Consider the following 12,106-nt stretch of genomic DNA (forward strand, 5'->3'; position numbering starts at 1 on the left):
TTTTTTTTTTTTTTTTTTTAAATATTTATTTCTTAGTTTTTTGGCGGACACAACATCTTTGTTTGTATGTGGTGCTGAGGTTCGAACCCGGGCTGCACGCATGCCAGGCGAGCGTGCTACCGCTTGAGCCACCTCCCCAGCCCAAGTTTTTTTAATATTTATTTTTTAGGTGTAGATGGACACAACATAATACCTTTATTTTTTTTGTGGTGCTGAGGATTGAACCCGGGTCCTGCCTGTGCTAGGTGAGCGCTCTACCACTGAGCCACAATCTCAGCCAGTATTTCCAAGTTTTTAAAGACACATAGTAGAACAGGTGATAACAAGTTGTGAATAAAAATTGTCTTTCCTAATACTTTAAAAAAAATTTTATACCTTTATTTATTTTTATGTGGTGCTGAGGATCAAGCCCAGTGTCTCACACATGCTAGTCAAGCGCTCTACCACTGAGCTACAACCCCAGTCCCAGTCCCCCTAATACTTTTTTTTAATATTTACTTTTTAATTTTTTTAGGTGGACACAATATCTTTATTATATTTTTATGTGGTGCTGAGGATCGAACCCAGTGCCTCAGGCATGCGAGGCGAGTGACCTACCACTTGAGCCACACCTCCAACCCCTCCCTAATACTTTTTTTTCCTTTTTTTGTACCAGGGATTGAACACAGGGCATTTAACTACTGAGTCATATCCCCAACCCTTTTAATTTTTTATTTTGAGACAGGGTCTTGCTAAGTTGATGAGACCAGCTCTGAACTTGTGATCCTCTTTACTTAGCCTCCCAAGCCACTGGGATTGTAAGGGTAAAAGAAATTGAAGTTAAAGCGTAAAAGTTAAAGGGTAAAAGACCGGGTGTTGTAAAAGTTTCTAAGCTGCAAGGTCTGAGTTAAAATGTAAAGGAGGTATTGTTAGGTTTCTATGCTACCTGCAAAACCTGAAATTTCTGTAGCTGTTAAGACAATGCTTAGAACCGCCCAGTAAACATTTCCCCAGATTGTCTGGTTGTTTAATAACTGAAGGGGTCTGTGTGGTTGCACGCAGGCCTTGCAGGGCCTGAACCAATCAGTTTGAATGTGTACTCTCCTTAGGAATGACCTATCACTCCAGCCTGACCTGTTCCCGCCAATGAATGAACTAATCATGTTTAGGAGTTGTTGTTCAATTTTCCCGCGCCTCATGATGATTTGTTCTGATGTATACAAAGCCCTCCGCCCTCCCCAAAAAGTGTACTTAAGCAGTGCTCAGCCCCTGCTCGGGGCTCTGGGCTGCTTTCCCTTCTTGAGTGGGCACGGAGCCCCAGCATGCTGGTTCAATAAATCCCCTTCTGCCAATTGCGTGAGTGGTCACTTGGTGGTCTCTTTCTCCGACGTTTCGCAGGACCCTTATAGGATTATAGGCATGTGTCACCACGCCCAGCCTTTCCTGCTACTTCTGACCCAGGAAGAATTTTATAGACTGGCCTAACCTGGAAATGGAAATCTTCCCTTTCTGCACAGCAAACCAGGCTGCTGAAGGAAATAATATTTGTAACCAGAACTTATCAGAGACACAAACTTCGCAGCAATCGAGCAAACAGCCTGGACTCCACAGGAGGAATCTGGTGCCAGACTGCCACCAGAGTCTATGTCTGGATTCCTGGGCTTGATGTTCAAACAATAACGTGTTTGCCTCTCCCAGATATCCCAGTACATAAGAGAGCTCTGAAATTATATCTAGGTAGAAGCTTGAACAAAAGCCTGGCCAATCTGGAAAAGGAAAAAGAAACCTGAACCTTCTCCCTTTCTTTTGTAAATGAAACTGAAAACCTAAAGGACTGGAGTATGTATGGCAGGGATCAAAGAAGTAGAAAGGCTTAACCATGATCTACAAAGAACAAGAGCTCCCAAGGGGGGAATGGGGGTGCTGCAGCCAAAGACAGATCCTTTTCCATATGATAGAAAGTCATCCTCAGCCAGTCTGTGACTTCCAGATCTTCTAAGGCAACTGCTTTTCAATCCAGCCTTGCAATGACAGATTCTAGACTCTGAGCTTGTCAGGAAGTAAGTAACTAGCTAGACCTCTGGCAGCATTCAGACACCCTCATATTGTCTTGAGATGTAAGACAAAATCTGGGTGTGTAGGGCTGGGGATGTGGCTCAAGCGGTAGCGCGCTCGCCTGGCGTGCATGCGGCCCGGGTTCGATCCTCAGCACCACATACAAACAAAGATGTGTCCGCCGAAAACTAAAAAATAAATATTAAAAAAAAAAAAAAAAAAATCTGGGTGTGTAGGGAGAGAAGGAAGAAGGAAGTTTCAGGACGTAGGCTTTATTATTACCAACTCAGTGCCCTAGTTCCTTCTTTCTGAGGGTTAGTCTTCCCTTCTCAGAGGAGGGCTCTATAGTTGCTGCCGGGACACAGGGAACTTGGATACACAGGACTGGGGAAGCAATATTTATATTTTTTCTGGCTATGTAGGCCTTTCCTCCACTTTCTACAAGTGTCGTCTCTCAGGGTTTTGTCCCCAGTCCATTTTTCACTCTTTACTCAAGTTCATGTCTTCAGTTATCACTTTAAGTCCTGAATCTTCCCACCCTAGTTCTGTATATTTAGCTCCCTCTGGTCTCTCCACCAGCATGTCCCATTCATGTCCACTCATCCAAAACTATGCTCAACAAATCCAGCAGCAGAGCAACAAAGAAGCAGTTTAGGTTCTAAGGCTGCACAGACCTGGATTTGAAGATTAGCTCCACTATTTTCAAAAAGAAACTATATCTAAAGTACTTTGCACAGTGCCTGACCCATTCCCTTCTTTATATATTCTATTTCACCAGGGACCCTAGACCTGTATAACAAGTGTTAAAGAAAACTAAATATATTCTTAGTATTATCATGGGGACTTTAAAAGTCATCTATGGCTGGGCACAGTGGCGTATGCCTGTAATTCTACTGACTGGGAAAGTTGAGTCAGGAGGATTACAAGTCCAAGGCCAGCTCCAGCAACTTAGTGAGGCACTAGGCAACTTAATAAAAAGCTGTCTTAAAATAAAAAATTGCCAGGCGCAGCGATGCACTCCTATAATCCCTGTGGCTCAGGAGGCTGAGACAAGAAGATCTTGAGTTCAAAGCCAGCCTCAACAAAAAGCAAGGCACTAGAGCTAGGTAGTGGCTCAGTAATACAGCATTTGCTTAGCAAGCATGAGGCACTGGGTTCAATTCCAAGCACCACATAAACAAACTAAATAAACAAAATGAAGGTATTATGTCCATGTACAACTTAAAAAAAAAAAATGAGTCACTAGGCAAGTCAGTGAGACCCTCTCTCTAAATAAAATACAAAATAGGGCTGGGGATGTGGCTCAATGGTAGAGTGCCCAGGTTCAATCCCTGGTCCCCACAAAAAATAAAATTAAAAATTAAAAAATTAAAAATAAAAAGGTTTGGGGTATAACTCAGTGGTAAAGAGCCTCTGTGTTCAATCCTTAGTACTCCCCTCCAAAAACAAAAAAGTCATCTAATGCCGAGTATGGTGTTGCACACCTGTTACCCTATGGACGCAGGAGGCTGAGGCAAGAGTATCTCAAGTTTGAGGCCAGCAGGGCAACTTAAGGAGACCCTGTCTCAAAATAAAAAAATAACAAAAGGGCTAGGAATGTAGCTCAGTGGTAGAGCACTTGTCTTTAATGTGAAAAGCCCTGGGTTGATCCCATGGGGCGGGGGAGGGAGGGGGTGCTGGGGATATAGCTCAGTGGTAGAGGACTTCTCTAATATATGTGAAGCCCTGGGTTTGATTCTTAACACTACCAAAATAAATAAAATAAACTGGGTAAAAGGGTATGTAGATTCCTGCATATTATTTTTTAATCCCCAGTCCAAAAAGGACTGCAGATTTTATTTTTATTAAAAATTTAAAAATTGAGGGGTTGGGGCTGTGGCTCTGTGTTACAGCACTTGCCTAGCATGTGTGAGGCACCTCAGCACTACATAAATAAATAAAATAAAGGTATTGTGGGGCTGGGATTGTGGCTCAGCAGTAGAGCGCTTACCTAGCATGGGCAGGACCCGGGTTCGATTCTCAGCACCACATAAAAATAAAGGCATTGTGTTGTGTCCATCTACAAAAAAATCCCCCCCTCTTCTTTCTCCTCAAAAAAAAAAAAAAAAAAAAAATTACTTAAAAAAAAAGGTATTGTGTACATCTACAACTAAAAAATGTATTTAAAAATTTTTAAAAAATTGAGACAGGGTTTTGGTAAGTTGCTGATGATCTTGTTAAATTTCTGAGTCTAGCCTTGAACTTTTGATCCTCCTGTCTCAGCCCCCCAAACCTCTGGGCACTGGATTATAGGCCTGCACCACCATGCCTGGCTCTCTGTATTATTTATTTATTAATTTATTCTTGGCGATGCTGAGGATTAAACCCAGGGCCTTAGTGCATGCAAGGCAAGCACTCTACCAAATGAGCTATAGCCCCAGCCTTCTCTGTATTATTTCTTACAACTGCTTATAAATTTACAATTACCTTAAAGTCTGCTTAAAAATAAAAAATAAAAAAAGTTGGGATAGGAGTAAAGCTGAATGTTAGAGTACTTGCCTAGCAAGTGAGAGGCCCTGGGTTCATTCTCCAAATCTGCAAACAAACAAAAAAGCTATGGACAGAAAGTATTTGCAGTTCTTTTGAGGTATTTCTAAGTATTATCAGGTTATGGCTTTGATAGGTAGTTGAGGAGGGACGCACATCTTTTCTACTTCTAAAGAAGCCAGCTTGGGGCTGGGGATGTGGCTCAAGGGGTAACGTGCTCGCCTGGCATGTGCGGGGCGCTGGGTTCGATCCTCAGCACCACATAAAATAAAATAAAGATGTTGTGTCCTCCCAAAACTGAAAAATAAATATTAAAAAATTCTCTCTCTCTCTCTCTTAAAAAAAAAAATCTATAAATATAAAGAAGCCAGCTTGGAAAACTACCTTAAATATGTAAGGTTAGCCCAGATTTGTTCTGCTTGGTTGGGTTAAAAGAATCCTGTTAATACTTGTAAATATAAAAAGAGATAATAGGGCTAGGGATATAGCTCAATTGGTAGAGTGCTTGGTTCATATGAACAAGGCCCTGGGTTCTAATCCCCAGCACCACACACACACACACACACACAAAGACAGATAATAAGTGTTCTAAAATATAATATTAAAAAAATAGTGTACAGAAATCTACATACCCTTTTACCCAGGTTGGGTTTTTTTTTTTTTATTTTTATTAGACTGCAATATACCATATGCATTTTATTTCTTTTCTTTTTTGCAGTGCTGGGGATCAAACTCAGGGCCTCAAGCATGCAGGCAAGGCCTTTGCACTGAGCTGTATCTCCAGTCCCAAAGATTTATTATTATTATTTTTTAAGATGGGAGTCTTACTATGTTGCCCAGGGCAGTCTACAACTGATGAACTCAAGTTGATCCTCCCACCCCAGCCTTCCAAGTAGCTGTGCACTGCTTCATATACGTATTAAGGTCTATAAAAAGAAAAATTTTAAAAATATATACTTTTGACTGAGAATGTAGCTCAGTGGTAGAGTTGTTATCTAGAATGTACAAGGCCCTGAGTCAATTCCCAGTACCCCACCCAAATTATATAAATATGTATGTGTTTGTGTATACTTCCTAAATCTTTCTCTAGTCCATCCACATCTATCTCCATTCCCATTGACCTAACCCTGATCACCATCATCCCTTACCTAATCCAGGTATTTCTCTGCTTCCAGCGTGGCCCCTTAACCACAATCCATTCACCAAATCCAACCAAGTGACTCCTAGACTCAAACTCTTCAGCAGTTCTCCCCTTCCCCCAGGGATAAAGTTCAGACTTCTTCAAAAGACCTGAGTCCTACCAGGAATGGTGGCACATGCCCTAATCCCAGCAACTCTGGAGGCTCAGGCAGGAGGATCTCAAGTCTGAGGCCAGCCTCAACAACTAAGCAAGATCCTAAGCAACTTAGTAACTCAAAAAATTAAGGGCTGGGGGTGTGGCTCAGTGGTAAAGTACCTCTGAGTTAAATATCCAGTAATCCCCCAAAAAGGAAAGAAAGAAACCTGGCTCCCACCTTCCTAATTTCTCTACCTCTTCATTTCAGCCTCTGTAAAATCAGCATCATTTACCTGACTCCAGGTCTCTGCACATTTTCCCCTCCCAAACCTCACCCTGGCTAACTATTGCTCATCCTTTAGCTAGCACTTTAATTTCTGGCTCTTCCCAGAAATTCACTAATCACTTGAACATATCATTGCTTTTGTGTGTGTGCACATAGCAGCATCTTTTAGATTTTAGATTACATAAAGGTTTCCCCCACAACCCTGAGTCCGCCCTTAGTACACAAATAGCGGCTGATGGGAGACAACTGGAGTTTGGTCAGGGGTGGGGCATTTAAAGAAGTCACTATCTCCCTCACCTTCTTTTCTTCTTGAGAAACCTATAAAGAATCATCTTTGGAGAATATTAAAGCATTTTACTTATTTATTTTTTTATTTTTGATACTGGGGATGGAAACCAAGGCCTCACGCATGCACCTTACCACTATCATGGAGAAAAAAAAAAAAACAGGCCTGATGGCCTGATAAGAATTGTCGAGACTTTTCTGCAGAGGTCCTGCAACCTTGAGTATGGGTAGTCTGAACGCAAAAGTTAATTAATAATAGGCCCGTCCTGTGATGGGTCAGATCCGATTCTGACTTTAACAGGGTTCCGGAGAAACAGAACAAGTTCCAGCTACCCGAGACACAAGGCGAGGGCCTAAGTAAGGGAGTTCCCCGTTCCCCTTCCCACCACTTCAAAGGAAGCATCCCTGCATCTCCGCAGGAATGCAAGAGCACCTGAAAAAACCTTATAGGTGAATAACAAAAAGAAGATGGCAACTAAATTTTTCATGTGCTGGACGCTTTCAAAATTTTTTCTCAATCCTCTCGATATGCTGATATGCCTACTCATTTTGCCGCCGAGGAAACAGAAGTTCAGAGAAACGGGGGTTATTCTAGATCTCAGAGAATAAGAGGAACTCAAATCCGAAACTAAACCTCATGGTTCCCCACTCAATCCCGGGGCGGGCCCGAGGTCCTGAAGGATCGAGACTACCTCCTCTGGAAGAAGGATGGGCCAAGAGCAGGAGAAACTCACCTTGGCGCAAGCACACAGTGTGAACACAACAGCGTGGCCTGAGCTCGGTGCTGCACCCCTCTAAGGACGCAAAGGCCTCGGCTTAAGTCTGGCAGTGAAAAGGAAGCTCCGCCCAGAGGGAGGGGCAGAGGCCGGGCAGCCCAGATCACGCGCAAAGTGGATCCGCCCTCCACTTCCCGGGGAAGTTGCTGAGGGGGATGGAGGCCAGAGCTGGGAGGTTGCACGTGTCGTGTACTGGGTGCTGGAAGTCGGACTGGCAGGAACTCGGACTCTCCCTCCACCGCGAGGGTTTGGGAAGCAACAAGCTCAGTGTTGCCTGCGCTCCGGTCACGTGGATGGTCCTGGAGGCCGGCCGTGCCTCTGGCTGGCCCACAGTGCACCGCGGGCCTCTTCTCTAGGCGGCCAGGCCCTGGCCCCCCTGGGTTCGCTCCGCAGGATTGGCCTGGCAGTATTCCCAGAGTTCAGCAAATTTGACCCTGTTATTAGTTCAGGCAAACTGAGGCCCGGAGCATCTACACCACAAAGGTTGACCAGAATGCCACACCGCATACTCTCTCCTGATCTCTCCTCTCTCTCTCTCTTTTTTAATAGTTGTAGGTGGATAATCATGCCTTTATTTTATTTATCTTTATATGGTGTTGAAGATAGAACACAGTGCTTCATATGTGCTAGGCAAGCTGTCTACCACTGAGCTACAGCCCCAGTCCCAGTTCCTTAACTCTTTAAGCGTTAACCCTGGCATTTTATCTGCCAGGCACTGTGCTAAAGACAGTAAGTATGATTCTGCTGAATCCTCACAACTTGATACAGGAATTTTTTTTTTTTTTTTTTAAAGACTGTTACCCAAATCGGCTTCACATCTAAGTTGGCTTCACACTTCTGGCTCAGTGATCCTTCTGCCCCAGCCACCCGAGTTAACTGGAACTACCGGCATATGCCACAGCACCTAGCTTATTTTTACTTTGTATAAGCCTTTTTATATTATAGTATAGCATATATACAAAAAAATTGCATAAATCTGAAATGCATATAGCTCTGATAGTTTGCAATGTTACCACAGTCCAGATGAAGTTACAGATGTCACCTACCAGTAGCCTATAAGGGAAAGTGTGCATGATTCATTTCACAAATTAGACTAAGCAAGGTTAAAATTGTTTCTAACTTGCCCACATTCACACAGGTATTAAATTACAGATTAGAGGCTTTGTTCCTTTGGACTGAGAGGTGTCTTGTATTTAGGTTTTATTCTGTGGCAAGGGTGGGCAATAGGAAGTGTTGTCCAAGTGAAGCGTTTTTTTTGTTTTTCCTTGTTTCCCCCTCCCCCACTCCTATTCCCCGGGTGCCTCTCCATTTCTCCAGACCAGTTATTCCCCAACAGTACCAGATATTCAACTTATCACAACTATCCTAATACATAGATTCCTACTTGTGGTAACAGAATTCAGGATCCCCTAAATACATCTTACCCCAGAAAACTTTCCCTCAAGAGACATATACCATGTACACTGTTTTCTGCAAATGATGGTGGATTTTTTCCCCTTGCTAGTTTTTTTAAACTTCCCACTCACCCTAGTCTAACTTATTAAAAGTCTAAGGTTCAATACATAGTGACCTTGCTGTCTGATGAGTTGCTGAGTCATTGCTGTAACCTAGCCTCCTCCTTCCTCAACTCTGGGGCTTCTGCTCTTGATTCTAGGTACAGGAATTGTTACAGGCAAAGTGCAACCTATTCCTTCTCCAACAGTTGGGTTTTTTTGTTTGTTTGTTTGTTTTTTGTTTTTAGATTGTTTCGTTTTCTTTTGTTTGTTTTTTGGACAAATTGAAGGTGTATTGTTTTTTAAAACTCATCTGCTTGCAAACACATCACTTCTTTCATAGGCATCCTCCCATTTTACAAGATCCACCCCTCAGCCAGTGACCTGTGTTGCTCCAGTGTAAAAATCTTGAGGCTACTAAAAAAGTCATATGGGGTGCTACACACCTGTGATGTCAGCTAATCAAGAGACTGTATCAGAAGGATTGCAAGTTCAAGGCCAGCCTTGGGAGTTTAGAAAGACTCTAAGCAATTTGGCAAGACCCTGACTCAAAATAAAAATTAAAAGGCTGGAGTGGTAGCTTAATGGTAGAGCACCCTGGATTCAATTACAGGATTGCAGACATGTACCACCATGCCCAGCTTACTATTTATTTTGAAACAGGGTTTTGCTAAATTTCCATGGACAGTGACACTTGCCTATAATCTCAGCTACTCAGGAGGCTGACACAGGAGGATTTCAAGATGGAGGCCAGCCTGGGTAACTTAATGAGACCCTGTCTCAAAACAAATTTTGTTCGTTTGTTCATTTATTGGTACCAGGGATTGAACCCAGGGGCATTTAACCACTGAGCCACATCTCTAGCCAGCCTTTTAATTTATTTTGAGTCAGGGTCTTGCCAAATTGCTTAGAGTCTTTCTCCTTGAACTTGCAATCCTTCTGATACAGTCTCTTGATTAGCTGACATCACAGGTGTGTAGCACCCCATATGACTTTTTTAGTAGCCTCAAGATTTTTACACTGGAGCAACACAGGTCACTGGCTGAGGGGTGGATCTTGTAAAATGGGAGGATGCCTATGAAAGAAGTGATGTGTTTGCAAGCAGATGAGTTTTAAAAAACAATACACCTTCAATTTGTCCAAAAAACAAACAAAAGAAAACGAAACAATCTAAAAACAAAAAACAAACAAACAAACAAAAAAACCCAACTGTTGGAGAAGGAATAGGTTGCACTTTGCCTGTAACAATTCCTGTACCTAGAATCAAGAGCAGAAGCCCCAGAGTTGAGGAAGGAGGAGGCTAGGTTACAGCAATGACTCAGCAACTCATCAGACAGCAAGGTCACTATGTATTGAACCTTAGACTTTTAATAAGTTAGACTAGGGTGAGTGGGAAGTTTAAAAAAACTAGCAAGGGGAAAAAATCCACCATCATTTGCAGAAAACAGTGTACATGGTATATGTCTCTTGAGGGAAAGTTTTCTGGGGTAAGATGTATTTAGGGGATCCTGAATTCTGTTACCACAAGTAGGAATCTATGTATTAGGATAGTTGTGATAAGTTGAATATCTGGTACTGTTGGGGAATAACTGGTCTGGAGAAATGGAGAGGCACCCGGGGAATAGGAGTGGGGGAGGGGGAAACAAGGAAAAACAAAAAAAACGCTTCACTTGGACAACACTTCCTATTGCCCANCTAACCTTACATATTTAAGGTAGTTTTCCAAGCTGGCTTCTTTATATTTATAGATTTTTTTTTTTAAGAGAGAGAGAGAGAGAATTTTTTAATATTTATTTTATTTTTTTTAGTATTTGGCGGACACAACATCTTCGTTTGTATGTGGTGCTGAGGATCGAACCTGGGCCGCACGCATGCCAGGCGAGCGCGCTACCGCTTGAGCCACATCCCCAGCCCTCTAGCCCTTTTTTATTTTTTAATTAGAGACAGGGTCTCCCTAAATTGCTAGGGCCTTGCTAAATTGCTGAGGCTGGCTTTGAACTTGCAGTCCTCCTCTATGTACCCTCCCTTCCCTTTGGTACTGCAAGTTCTCCTTTAGCCTTCCAAAAACTCACATTTTCTTTGGTTAGACATAGTCAATTTTTTGTTGCTTGAAACAAAAGAACGTTAAGAAACACAAAGGAACTGCATTCATGTAATCCCAGTAACTTGGAGCACCAGGCAGGATCACAAATCCAAGGCCAGTATCAACAATTTATCAAGACCCTTAGCAACTTAGTGAGAATCTGTCTCAAAATGAAAAGTAAAAAAAGACTGGGAATATGATACAGTGGTAAACCACCCCAATACCACAAAACATACCTACCCCCACACACAAAGGAATGAAAATAGTATCAGATGCTTCAGAAAAAAGAGTAAGTGTAGTGGCACCCCCTCCTCCACAGAAAATCTTAACTAAGCTTCTCCAGAAGTCTTCACCATAATTGATTTTAGGACTATCAATTAAAAAGTCTCTACAAAAGAGTTCAATATAGGTAAACTTCCTATTTTCCTGTTGCTCTATTACTTGGCCACTGGCCTGGAAGAAATCAGCACTCCAGGAGCTGGACACCCTCTTTACTTGTTTTTCACAAACATATTTCCACAAACATATTTCCAGTGTAGTAGTTTGTAAAAGTGTGTTTGCAAATGCAAAATGTGATTTAAAAAAAAGATCCTTTAACAACACCTCTGGCCTTGAGCTGGGGCTTCATAGAGATGTCTACATTTCTAAGATAAGAGAAGTTACCAATTGGGCTCCCTGGTAACAGCTGGCAGGGGAAGAAAAAAAGGGGAGAAGAAGCTCTCCCCTTCTCAGTTGTTGTCTTTAAAGGGTTAACTTGCCCAAAACAGTGAAAGAAAAAGCTGCATTTATGTGAACTTCTGCAGACTGTGAACTTCTGAGCCTCTCCCCTTACATGCTGGGTATAAAGTTCTGAAACTACCTGAACTTTATATAGCTGGGGTTCAGGGAATTAATTGGTTACCGCGAAAGCTGTACCCTCTGAACCTGGCTGCTGCCAAATAAAACTGTTTCCTGCTATCTTTGGTGCCTTGCCTGATCTGTGCCCTACAATATAAGAAGAAGTAAATCATAAACAATTATTAAAAAGGAGCCTGACACACGTGGGGTAGAGCTGTGGCTCAGCGGTCGTGCATTTACCTGTCACGTGTGAGGTTCAATTCTCTGCACCACATATAATAAAATAAAATAAAGAGGTCTATCAACAGGCTAAAATATATATATATATATATTTTTTTTAAAGGAGCCTGGTGCAGTGGTACATACCTATAATTCCAGTGACTCAGGAGGTTAAGGCAGTAGAATCACAAGGTTCAAATCCAGCCTCAGCAACTTAGCAAGGCCCTAAACAACTCAGCAAGACTCTGTCTCAAAAAAAAAAAAAAAAAAAAAAAAAAAGGGCTGGGGACG

General features: G+C 42.3%; 1 protein-coding gene across 2 annotated transcripts in view; it reads right to left on the reverse strand.

Moving 5' to 3' along the window:
- Nucleotides 1–7,297, reverse strand: part of Akr1a1 (aldo-keto reductase family 1 member A1) — a 15,199-nt gene extending 7,902 nt beyond the window's left edge. For both annotated transcript variants that reach the window (XM_048815472.1, XM_015485076.2), the window contains exon 1: nt 7,142–7,297. The gene's annotated coding sequence lies outside the window, so the exon portion shown is untranslated. The remainder of the gene's footprint in view (nt 1–7,141) is intronic.
- Nucleotides 7,298–12,106: the final 4,809 nt, after the last annotated feature.

This window comes from Marmota marmota, unplaced genomic scaffold (assembly GCF_001458135.2).
Source record: "Marmota marmota marmota unplaced genomic scaffold, marMar, whole genome shotgun sequence".
Taxonomy (NCBI): domain Eukaryota; kingdom Metazoa; phylum Chordata; class Mammalia; order Rodentia; family Sciuridae; genus Marmota; species Marmota marmota.